The 12,109-nt window shown below is 39.1% G+C and overlaps 1 pseudogene; it reads right to left on the reverse strand.

The window, feature by feature from the left end:
* Nucleotides 1-405: 405 nt before the first annotated feature.
* Nucleotides 406-9,622, reverse strand: LOC117795732 (annotated as a pseudogene).
* Between the last annotated feature and the right edge of the window lie 2,487 nt (nt 9,623-12,109).

A 12,109-nucleotide genomic window follows, 5' to 3' on the forward strand; every position in this document is an offset into this window, starting at 1 on the left:
CCTGTCTTTTTCAGTAGCCTATCAGATTGATAAGTGTTGAAAAGTTACCAATTTTTAAAACTGTGTGTACCATACATATAGAAGAGTATGTAAGTGAGGGTTTTGACAAATTAAATGTAATCCTGTCATTGGCCCTCAGATCAAGACACAGCGGTATGAACACCCCAGAAGCCCCTCTTGCCCCTATTTTAACACTACCTTCCTCCTCCCCAGAAGTAACTACTGTTTTCTAAAACCATAGATTAGTTTTGCCTTTTATTTTATGTAAATGCAATCATAAATAATACACTCTTTTTTTAACTTTTACAATTTTAATAAGTCTTGTACAGGCTTACTAAAGAAAAGTATTCTACCCTTTATACCGTAATAAAAATGGAAAATTTACATTCCATTTGACTGGCTTAAAGAGTTTAAGACCACTTTCACATTTATAGAGCCTAATTAAGGCTAGACAGGCACATTCCCATCTTCCATGTCATCTTTAACCCTTTTGTCCTGAGAAAGGAGGCTTAGCTGTTTCTTTAGTTCTTTTTTTTCTTTTTCTTGTTCTAGTATCTTTGTAGGGTGAGAATAACATTTCCACAATTTTAGAAAAGTTCACTTGACGGCAGCTGAACGGAGCAGACAGTCTCTGAGTTGCATTCTTTCTGGTTAAGTACTGGATACACTTGGCTTGTGTTTTACTGAAGGATTCAAGTATTTGACCAGTTCTTAAACCTGTTAAAACTTGTACTTGTTCCATTTCTGTTCCAAATGGCTGAAAGAGCTCTGGTAGGATCACACCCAAGTTATACATATCTCACATGGCGTCACACTCACATACTTCTAACTCTTCAGGTTAAGGGTGTACAGACAAGTACCTACTCTGGAAGTATGTGTTGATGTTCTCCTGTCATGTCTATTGATCCAGTCTGTGTTCTTCTGTATGATGTCTGTGCAGGCCAGACCAAAGTCTCCTATTTTTACTTGGTGATCAGGGCCATGAGGAAAATATTTCTGGGCTTCAGATATCTGTGTACTATTCTTATGTTATGAATATAAAACACACCTTCCTCCAGTTCTTGAAAGATTTTTATTGCAACACTGGCCATAACATAAGGACATGCAGATTGGCCTCCACACTCCCGGCCCTGCTTGTTTCTCTCAGCTGTCCAGTTCCACAGAGAGAGTCCCGCAGCTGGATCTGGATGTGCAACATCAGGTGATGTCTGCCCCAACGAGTTTTACGTTTTCTTCAGAATATTCCTCAATGGATGTGAAATTCTCTTCTAAGTCTCAATCATGCCTAAGTGGCAGCTGATGTTCAACAATCTGGAAGACAAATCAGCCAAGCTATTTTCTTGGAGTAAAATGAATGACTCAAATTCACTGGCATCTTTTGTGACTAAATTGATGATATAGTTCATCAATCTGTTAGTCTGATTTTCAGTGCCAGATTCTCCTAAGGATTTTTCTTTTTCTAAAGTGAACTTGGCAAGGATAATGGATGAGCTGTTACTTTAATCATTTTTAACGTCATATTGATTTTTGTCATCCTCCTGGTTGGAGCTCACTTCCAGAGGTGGCAACTGAGTAGAAATTCTATCTTGCATTTGGACCACATGAGCATGTTCTATCCAAGCATTATGATGGCCCTACAATATTAGGATACTGAAGACCTGCCAACACCATCACCCACCATAGTACCTTCATGCAATCTGTTTAGTTGCACCCTTAATCAGGATTTTTTTAATTGCAAAATACTGACCATCTAATTTATTCCTGATCTTGTATACTCTTTCATATTTACCTTTTTCTGAGTTGGCAAACTGTTGTAATTCATTTAAGTAACGTGAAGTTTGTTCTTCAAAGCTGCTTCCCTTGATCTGATCTTCTGGATGTGAGAATTACCCTCACAAGGATCCTGAGGAGCTCTTTCTTTAGCTGACATCATTAAATGAGCACTAGCTTGGGGCGCCTGGCTGGCTCAGTCGGTAGAGCATGTGACTCTTGATCTTGGGGTTGTGAGTTTAGGCCCCATGTTGGGTGTAGAGATTACTTTAAAATGTTCTTTAAAGATTTATTTGTTTTAGAAAGTGAGCGAGAGCACGGGAGTGGGAGTAGGGGCAGAGAGAGAGGGAGAGAAGCAGACTCCCTGCTGAGTGCAGCCCTGATGCAGGGCTCGATCCCAGGACCCCGAGATCATGACCTGAGCTGAAGGCAGCTGCTTAACTGACTGAGCCACCCAGACAGCCCCCACTTACCCCGCCAGTGTACTCTTTTATTTGATCATTGTTATATTTGTGAGTGTACTTGATTTCTGATGCCACTGTAATAAATTAAGATAAACATAGTGACTTAAAACAACACAAATTCATTCTCTTACAGTCCTGGAGATCAGAAGTCCCAAACTATTTTTATTAGGCCAAAGTCCAGCTATCAGCAGGGCTGGCTCCTGAATCTGAAAGTTGTGAGTGGAGCATCTGTTTCCTTGCCTTTTTTCAGCTTCCAGTAGCTGCCTGTAGTTTTTGTAGCCCCTTACTCGGTATTAAAGCCTCTGCTTTCATCATTACATCACCTTCTCTTCTTCTATAGTCTAACCTTCCTCTGCCTCTACCTTTAGGGCCCACCTGGATGATCCAGGTTAATTTCGTTTCAAGATCCTTAATTTAATCACACCAGCAAAGCCTCTTTTGCCATGTAAGGTAACATTCCCAGGTTCTTGGAGTTAGATCCTAGATATCTTTGGAGGCCATTATTTAACTTGCTAGAGTGAGATTTGTTATAATGTATGTGTTTGTAGTCGTTCATTCTCACTGCTGAATAGTATTTCATTAATTTAACCATTTTTATTATATCCAAAATTTTTCCCTTCTACCATTGATGGGTATTTGAGGAATTTCTAGTTCCTGGCTATTATGAATAATGCTGTGGAGAACATTCTTATACATGTCTTTTGGTGACCGTATATATGCACTTCTGTTGAATATATACCTGGGAGTGGAATTGCTGGGTCATGGGTTATGCACATATTTGGTTTCAGTATGTATGTCAATTTTCCAAAGCCTTTTAAGAGGGCACTATTTTAATATGTACCATTATAATGAATTACTCTAAAGGTCTAGAGGCCTGACAATGTTGGTGAATTTCTCAAAATACTTAAATTTTACCAAATGAGTTATATTTGCTACAGCAGGTCTGTTTTTATTTAATATCACACAAGATGAAAATAAAAGCAAAAGTATTTGTTCTTATTACACAGTAGTATTGTGCACTCAGATTATTGCTCCTCAGAAGAAACGCAAGTTTTAGATAATCATAAATAGTATGTTGAGTTTATAAATAGAATGTTTAGTTATGGAAAATACATGATTTACATTTTAATTGAATTAAAATGTTTTATAAACTTTTTTGGAAATAGAGATATTTCCTCATACCCAAATGGCCACCAGGAAGAATTATCTAATCCAGATAGCATAGACACTGCCTTCGACTGGCTTCACTTGGATTGTGTTTGTTTCTTTTCTTCTCTGTCCCCAACACCTTGGCCCCCTCTACTTTTTACCTTGCCCCACAGCATAGAATATCATGGGTAGGATTAGCCAGGGTGAAGAGAATGGCTGCATAAATAGCATCCTTTCACCTACCCCCCCAAGCATCACCACTGATCCTTTTCCTATTTCCTCAAAATAAACGATCTACTCTTACATATGTACTTAAATTTGTTCTTTCCCTATACAAGATAGAAGTGAAAAGAGAAAGTAGGGAAGCACAGAAGGCAACTTGTAACTTATTATCAGTTCCTACCAGAAATCAAGCAACTTAGTAGAACCTTAGAATTTTTTAATTTCTTAGAATTTAGGATTTCTCAACCTTGGTGTTATTGGCATTTGGGGTCAATCAATTCTTTGTTGAGAGGCTGTCCTGTGCATTGTGAGGAGTTTAGCAGCATCCCTGGCATCTATGTACTGGGTGCCAGTAGCACCCCCCCACCCCTTGTGACAACCCCAAAATACCTCCAGACATCCTCAAGTTTCTGGGGGGGTGTGTGTGCAAAATCACCCCTTGTTGAGAACTACTACCTTACAACATCTAGGTTTTTACTTTTAGGATAGGGTACTGAGGAAAGACTGAAACTGAACCTCTGTTTGGAAGCAACATGTGGTGTAAGTCAAAAAAGACAAAAAGAAGCAAGGTGATTTGGAGAGAATAGGCCCGGGATTAAAGTATATTTTGAGGAAAGTAAGATCTTGAAGGTGGCTCTTGACTTCATGCGGATCCCTTTACCCCCTCTAGGAAGCTGGTCCAGTTCTTAAAAATCTACCTGCTTATTGCTTTTCATCCAGAGATCCTAGCCAAACCCAGTTTAAGATAGATCAGGTATACTGTCTCCTTACAGTATATATCTTTTAGCAAGTATTTTTAATTGCTTTTGTGTGGTTAAATATACATATAAAATGTACTATTTTAGTCATTTTTAAGTGTTCAGTTCAGTGACATTAAGTACATTGATATTGTGCAACCATCACTATTTCCAGAACGTTTTCATTATCTCACACTAAAATATTCATTAAACAATGATTCCCCATTCTTCTCTCCCTGCAGCCACTGGTAACCACTGTTTTGCTTTCTATTTCTAATGAATTCAATGATTCTAGGTACCTCATGTAAGTGGAATCATACAGTATTTGCCTTTTTGTGTCTGACTTATTTCACTTAGCATCATGCTTTGAAGGTTCATGTTGTAACATGTATCAGAACTTCATTACTTTTTACAGCTGAATAATATTCCACTGTATGTATATGCCACATTTTGTTTATTCATTTAGTGATGAATGGGTAGCCTCCGCCTTTTGGCTATTATTGATGCTAGGGTCATAGGTGTACAAATACTGGTCCCTAATAAGCTTGTTTTTTTGAACACAGAGATCTATATTTTGAGAATTGAAACAAGGTAAGAAGTATAGTACAAATGCACATATAAAGATAGTTTGTAATATATGATAAATATGGCATGAATGAAGGGGACACTTTTGTACTAGATCTTTACCTGTGTTATTTCATGTTCTCATTACCTCTGAGAGCTAGGTCTTGATAATCCAGGGTGGCAGACTGGTAACACAGGTATACCATCAAAAGTAATAGATACATATAGTACTTTACTTTATGAAACCTTATATCTTATGTTTAATGTAGTAGATGTAGAAAACAATATAGTCCATGGCTATTTCCTTCCAATTTCATATTATCTACTTTTTGTATACTTCTTATGAATAGTACTCATTTGTCACTGATGTGAAATAAAATAGTGGAGCTAGAAGGAGATTTTCCAGAAAAAAATTTTAGTGTATTTGAGAGGTTTTTTTACCGGGGATTGGGAGTGGAGGGAAAGTGATAGTATTAGAAAGGATGTATCTGGTGATGGAAGAAGAAACTATGCTTGCTGTTAAGGCAGCTGAAGATCCTCTGAGTACTAAAGGAAAATGTGGCAGGCTCAAAATTGTTTGGTTATGCAAGATGCTTTTCATAAGTTTGCTTCCTTTATTATGCCTATAAAAGATACCATTAACATCATATTTATGTCATTAATAAACTTCCAGGATCCATGTAGTAGGGTATAGTAGTATAGTTAAGAAGAGACAACAATGATACTTATTTCAGAAACATTTATTTGGTGTATTACACTGGATAAGGTATGTTCTATAAGCCTGAGATTTATTTATTTTTTTTTTTAATTTNGAAACATTTATTTGGTGTATTACACTGGATAAGGTATGTTCTATAAGCCTGAGATTTATTTATTTTTTTTTTTAATTTTTTTTATTTTTTATTTTTAAAGATTTTATTATTTATTCAACAGAGATAGAGACAGCCAGCGAGAGAGGGAACACAAGCAGGGGGAGTGGGAGAGGAAGAAGCAGGCTCATAGCAGAGGAGCCTGACGTGGGGCTCGATCCCATAACGCTGGGATCACGCCCTGAGCCGAAGGCAGACGCTTAACCGCTGTGTCACCCAGGCGCCCCAAGCCTGAGGTTTATATATGCAGTTGAATCATACATGTAATTGTAGCCAAATTTTGGTCTGTCTTTAGTATAAACATTTTATAAATAAGGGAACTAAATTTAAAAGAAATTAAGTAATACAATAATATGTAGCAAGCGGAGGCATCAGAATTTGAACCCCAATATAAGTAGGTCTAAGGACTATGTTTCTTCCACTAGATCATTCTGCTTTCCCTCCAGAAGTACTCTGGGAATACTGGGATGAATCTTTAGATCTTTATTTGAAGTCATTTAAAAAATTATAACCCTTCCTGAGGATAGCGAAATTGTGTGCTATTCCAAGATAATTACAGAGCTCATAGTAAGGAAGCAGAAGTAATGTCTGGTAATGTTTTTGGCTCCCTTTTTCTGTGCACTGTTGTCCAAATGATTCAGTGTTACACAGAATATGAAATATCGTTATAGAAGCTATTTCAGAAAGTTGATTTATTATATAGGTTTTTTGTTTTTGTTTTTAGAGAGAGAGAAAGATAGTGTGTGAGCAGGGGGAGGGACAAAGGGAGAGGGAGAGAATCTTAACTTTTGGGGCATGGGGCTTGGTCTCATGACCCTGAGATCTTGACCTGAGCCAAAATCAAGACTCAGAAGTTTAACCTACTGAGCCATCCAGGTGCTTGCTTTTTTTTTTTTTTTAAAGTAGCTGCACACCCAGCATGGGGCCCAGTGTAGGGCCTGCACTCACAACCCTGAGATCAAGACCTGAGGTGAGATCAAGAGTCAGATGTTAGGGGCGCCTGGGTGGCTCAGTCGTTAAGCGTCTGCCTTCGGCTCAGGGCGTGATCCTGGAGTCCTGGGATCAAGCCCCACATCAGGCTTCTCTGCTGGGAGCCTGCTTCTTCCTCTCCCACTCCCCCTGCCTGTGTTCCCTCTCTCCCTGGCTGTCTCTCTCTCAGTCAAATAAATAAATAAAATCTTTTANAATAAAATCTTTAAAAAAAAAAAAAACAGTCGGATGTTAGCCAACTGAGCCACCCAGGGGCCCCTATTGTATAGGTTTTTCATAAGACTTTTCTTCTGGTCAAAATACTTCAAAGATTGGGGTGCCTGGGTGGCGCAGTATTTAAGCGCCTGCCTTCGGCTCAGGGCGTGATCCTGGTGTTCCAGGATCGAGCCCCACATCAGGCTCCTCCGCTTGGAGCCTGCTTCTTCCTCTCCCACTCCCCCTGCTTGTGTTTCCTCTCTCGCTGGCTGTCTCTCTCTCTCTGTCAAATAAATAAATAAATAAATAAATCTTAAAAAAAAAAAACTTCAAAGATTATAGGGAAATGTGATCTGGAATCGGGTTTCTAGAATTTCATCTTATCCAAATGTTGTAGAAATTTGGAATTCTTTGGAATAAGTTCTCAATCAAGGCCAAATTAAAAAATTTAATTGCAAGTCCCCTGTTTGTTTATATCCCAATAACAAGCTTACCATTTATACAAGTAGGAAATAAGATCTGGTAACAGTGGCCCATTATTTAGAATTTTGAAATTAAAGATCGTGTTCTTAATGGTACTGATAAATCAACAGCTATTACTATATGAAGATAAGCCTTGGAGAAGGTGCTGCCTCCACCTTTAATGTAGGCATTATTTCCTAGTATTCCAGTCATGCTGTTTTGGAGGCTGGGCAGCTCTAAATCCTCACTTCACAGCCTCTTGATGTTCTCAGCTGAATCTTGCCATAGCCTCCTAACTGGCCTTGTTGCCAGTCCTTCCTTGTTCTGATCTCTCCTTCACATTGCTAACAGTGTTATTTCTGAAAATACAAATGGGAGTATGAGACTCTTGTGCTCCTCAGTGATCATAGTATTAAGTCCAAACTCCTAAGCATTACATAAGGTAAGTTTCATAACGTGATTCAACCTTTTCTATACTTTCTCAATTGCCCTGGAATACGGGCTGAATGATGCCAGCTCTTTTACACTTTACTACTTTTGATGCGCTTCTTCCCTACTCTGGATTGACCTTTTCTTCACTTGACAAATGTCTAACCATTCAGTAAGATCCAGCTTCAATTTTAGCTCCCATGTAAAGTTTTCCCTAATGCCTCAATGCATAGATACTCTTTCTCTGCCTATCTGCGCCTATGATACATACTTCTATTTTCAAATCCATGATACCATACTATAATTTATTTGTTTATAAATTGTTTGTATTACAGTGGGAGCTGCTAGAGAACAGGGACCATATCATCATCATTTCAATATCCTTAGCAACTGATATAGTAAAGTCTTTTGCAGTTGAACTTATAAATATCTGCTTGTGGTCAGCCCTCCTTTCACCTGATGTTCCATACCATTTGCTCCTAGAGCTATAATACAATATACAGGTCACTCAGTAAATATTTGATGGTGATGATAATGGAAAAGAAGAAAAATTACATTTCATGTACTATATTTAAGAAGAAAGGTCCTTTTATTTAAGAAAAGCTGTCAGGAAGGGGTGTCTGGATGGCTCAGTCTGTTAAGTGTCAGACTCCTGATTTCAGCTTAGGTCATGATCTTGGGGTTGTGAGATGAAGCCCGGAGTCAGGGCTCAGCGGGAAGTCTGCTTGAGATTCTCTCCCTCTCCCTCTGCCCCTCCCCCTCCTTTCTTTCTCTCTCAAATAAATAAATCTTTATAGGTTTGGTGGGGTTTTTTTTAAAGATTTTATTTATTTGACAGAAAGAGAGCACAAGCAGGGGGAGCGGCAGAGGGAGAGGGAGAAGCAGACTCCCGACTGAGCAGGGAGCCCAACCCCGGGATCATGACCTGAGCCAAAGGCAGACCTTAACCGACTGAGCCACCCAGGCACCCCTAAATAAAGAAATCTTAAAAAAAAAAAGAAGAAGAAAAAAGAAAAACTGTCAGGAATATGGTATTTCAGTACCAAAAGGGTTGAAATTATCAGAATCCACCCCCCCACCACCAGCCCTCCGCCAAGTACCTGCCCCAGGTATAGCACATTCTCTGGTCCTAGGAATACAGGTAACAAAATGTTATACCACATAATTAACCAGAAAAACAGAAGGCATTCAAGGTATTTCAAGCAAAGAGTGATATAATACAAGGAATTAGGTAACAAATTATTAGAAGAGCAAAAAGGAAAGGCAGACCGTATTGCCCAGTGAGGAGGAACTATGAGAACTTCCTCAGAGCCTCCACTCATCTACCGACTTTTTTTTTTTTTAAAGATTTTATTTATTTGACAGAGACAGCCAATGAGAGAGAGAATACAAGCGGGGGGAGTGGGAGAGGAAGAAGCAGGCTCCCAGCAGAGAAGCCTGATGTGGGGCTCGATCCCAGAACACGGGGATCACGCCCTGAGCCAAAGGCAGACGCTTAACGACTGCACCACCCAGGCGCCCCAATCATCTACTGACTTTCACTCATGCAGGAGCCCTATTACTGGATAAGAAATCACTTAAAACTCAGCACCTTAAAACAACAATCACATTATTTATTACAGTTCTGTGAATTGCCTGGACTCAGCTGAGTGGTTCTGCTTCACATACTGTTTGAGGCTGCAGGGCTCAACTGGAATGAAATGTCCAAGATAACTCACTCACATGGCTGGTAGTTGTCACTGTCAGGTGGGATCTCAGCCTGAGGGGTCATTTGCAATTCCTTGATTCTCCATGTGGCTTGAACTTCTTAGAGCATGGTAGGATTCTAAGGAGTGTCTCAAAGAGTATTCCCGGGAAGAAAAGAGAAACTGCCAGTCCTCTCAAGCCCTGGGCTCATAAGTCCCAGAACATTACTTCCATGACATTCTATTGGTCAGAGCAATTTCAGGGCCAATCTAGATTCAAAGGGAGAAGATACAGGTATCTCTCACTTTTCAAAAGTTCAAGTATTACACCACTCACTTTTAAGAAAGACCTACACTGGGGCACCTGGGTGGCTCAGTCAGTTAAGCGTCTGCCTCCGGCTTAGGTCATGATCTTAGGGTCCTGGGATTGAGCCCCACATCGGGCTCCCTGCTCTGCTTCTCCCTCTCCCTCTGTGATCTCTCTCATTCTCACCCTCTCTCAAATAAATAAATTTTTAAAAAAATACCTACATTAGTACCCATTTTTGCTAACCAAAAGAAATCTGAAGGGGCTTTTTGCTGTTACAAAAAAAAAGGTGAAAAGGGAAAACAGCATTCAGGGTTTGTTTGGCAGACAGCCCTTACGGAGGCAGTGTGCACGCCGAGCAGCAGAATGGCATTGCTAACTCCTTCCCAGGGAACTACACTTAGCTTCTCAGCATCAAACTGCCATACCTTTGAACTGAGTCTGTGAGCATCTCTACTTTATAGTGATTTATTTTGTGCATCTGTTAGCAAGATGTGTCCCACGTTGTCAGAAAAGCCTAAGAGAGGTTATTTTTTCAGTCTGAGAATGCTCAAAATTTTTTTTCATCTAAAGTAATAGTAATTGCGTCTTTGCCTCATGCATGCCATTTCAGTTTACAAAAGTTTTCATGGGAAAGCTCTACTTTCGGATAGCAGGGGAGACCTATATAAGCCATACAGGAAGAGAATGAATTGTCGGGAGCTGTCTTCAGAGACTAGCTGCCATACTTGTCTTTGCACATGCTTCTTCTTTGGTCTGAAATGCCTTTTTTTTCTTTTTCTGACAAACATTCAAACTGCAAGACCCAACTTACATTTCAGCCCACATCTAGAGCCTTCCCTGATATCCTCAATGCAGAGTCAGTAGCCCCTTCCTCCATATAGTCTGTGCCTGTGGTATATATTTCTATTTTTTTATCTGTCATTCCTTACCATAATTTGTTTGCTTACATATTTTTCTGTGAGAGGGTCTAGGGGACAGTAATCATGTCATCATCATCTCTCTATCTCTAGTAACTCTCACAGTAAAGGTTTTTGCAATTGAACTTGCACATGTCTGCTTGTGATCAGTACTAATTTAGTCTGGTGTCCTACACCATCAGTGTTCTTGGTACTTCAGTGTGGAGCCTAAAGGGAGATACTCAGTGAATATTCAATGGTGATAATAATGGAAAAGGACAAAAATTGCCTTTTAAATATTCTGTTTAGGGAGAAAGGACCATGTCTGAATTTTTAAATAAAAAATTTCAGGAAAATTGGTATTTTAGTCCTGAAAGTTTTAAACTTATCTGAACAAATAATTTTCCCAGCATAGCACATTCTCTGGTTCTAGGAACACCAGATTAAATGCTATACCATATAATCAGAAAATGGGAGCTAATCCATCAAAATCCTAGAAGAGAACACAGGCAGCAACATCTTTGACCTTGGCCATAGCAACTTCTTGCTAGACAGGTCTCCAGAGGCAAGAAAAACAAAAGCAAAAATGAATCATTGGGACTTCATCAAGATAAAAAGCTTTTGTACAGCAACAGAAACAATAAAACTAAAAGGCAACCTACAGAATGGGAGAAGATATTTGCAAATGTCTTATCCAATAAAGGGCTAGTATCCAAAATCTATAAAGAACTTATCAAACTTAACACCCAAGAAACGAAAAATCCAGTCAAGAAATAGGCAGAAGACATGAACAGACATTTCTCCAAAGAAGACATACAAATGGCCAACAGACACATAAAAAAATGCTCAACATCCTCAGCATCAGGGAAATACAAATCAAAACCACAGTTAGATACTGCCTAACACTGATCAGAATGGCTAAAATGAACAACTCAGGAAACAACAATGTTGACAAGGATGTGGAGAAAGGGGAACTCTCCTACACTATTGGTAGCAATGCAAACTGGTGCAGCCACTCTGGAAAACAGTATGGAGATTCCCAAAAAGTTAAAAATAGAATTGTCCTACAATCTAGCAATTACACTACTAGCTATATATCCAAATGATACAAACATAGTGATTCGAAGGGGCACATGCACCTCAATGTTTATAGCAGCAATGTCTACAACAGCCAAAATATGGAAAGAGCCCAGATATCCATCAACAGATGAATGGATAAAAAATGTGTGGTATTTGTATACAATGGAATATAACTCAGCCATCAAAAAGAATGAAATCTTGCCATTTGCAATGACATGGTTGGAACTAGAGTGTATTATGCTAAGTGAAATAAGTCAGAGACTAAGAGAAGTACCATATGATTTCAC

This window comes from Ailuropoda melanoleuca, chromosome 2 (genome assembly GCF_002007445.2).
Source record: "Ailuropoda melanoleuca isolate Jingjing chromosome 2, ASM200744v2, whole genome shotgun sequence".
Lineage (NCBI taxonomy): Eukaryota > Metazoa > Chordata > Mammalia > Carnivora > Ursidae > Ailuropoda > Ailuropoda melanoleuca.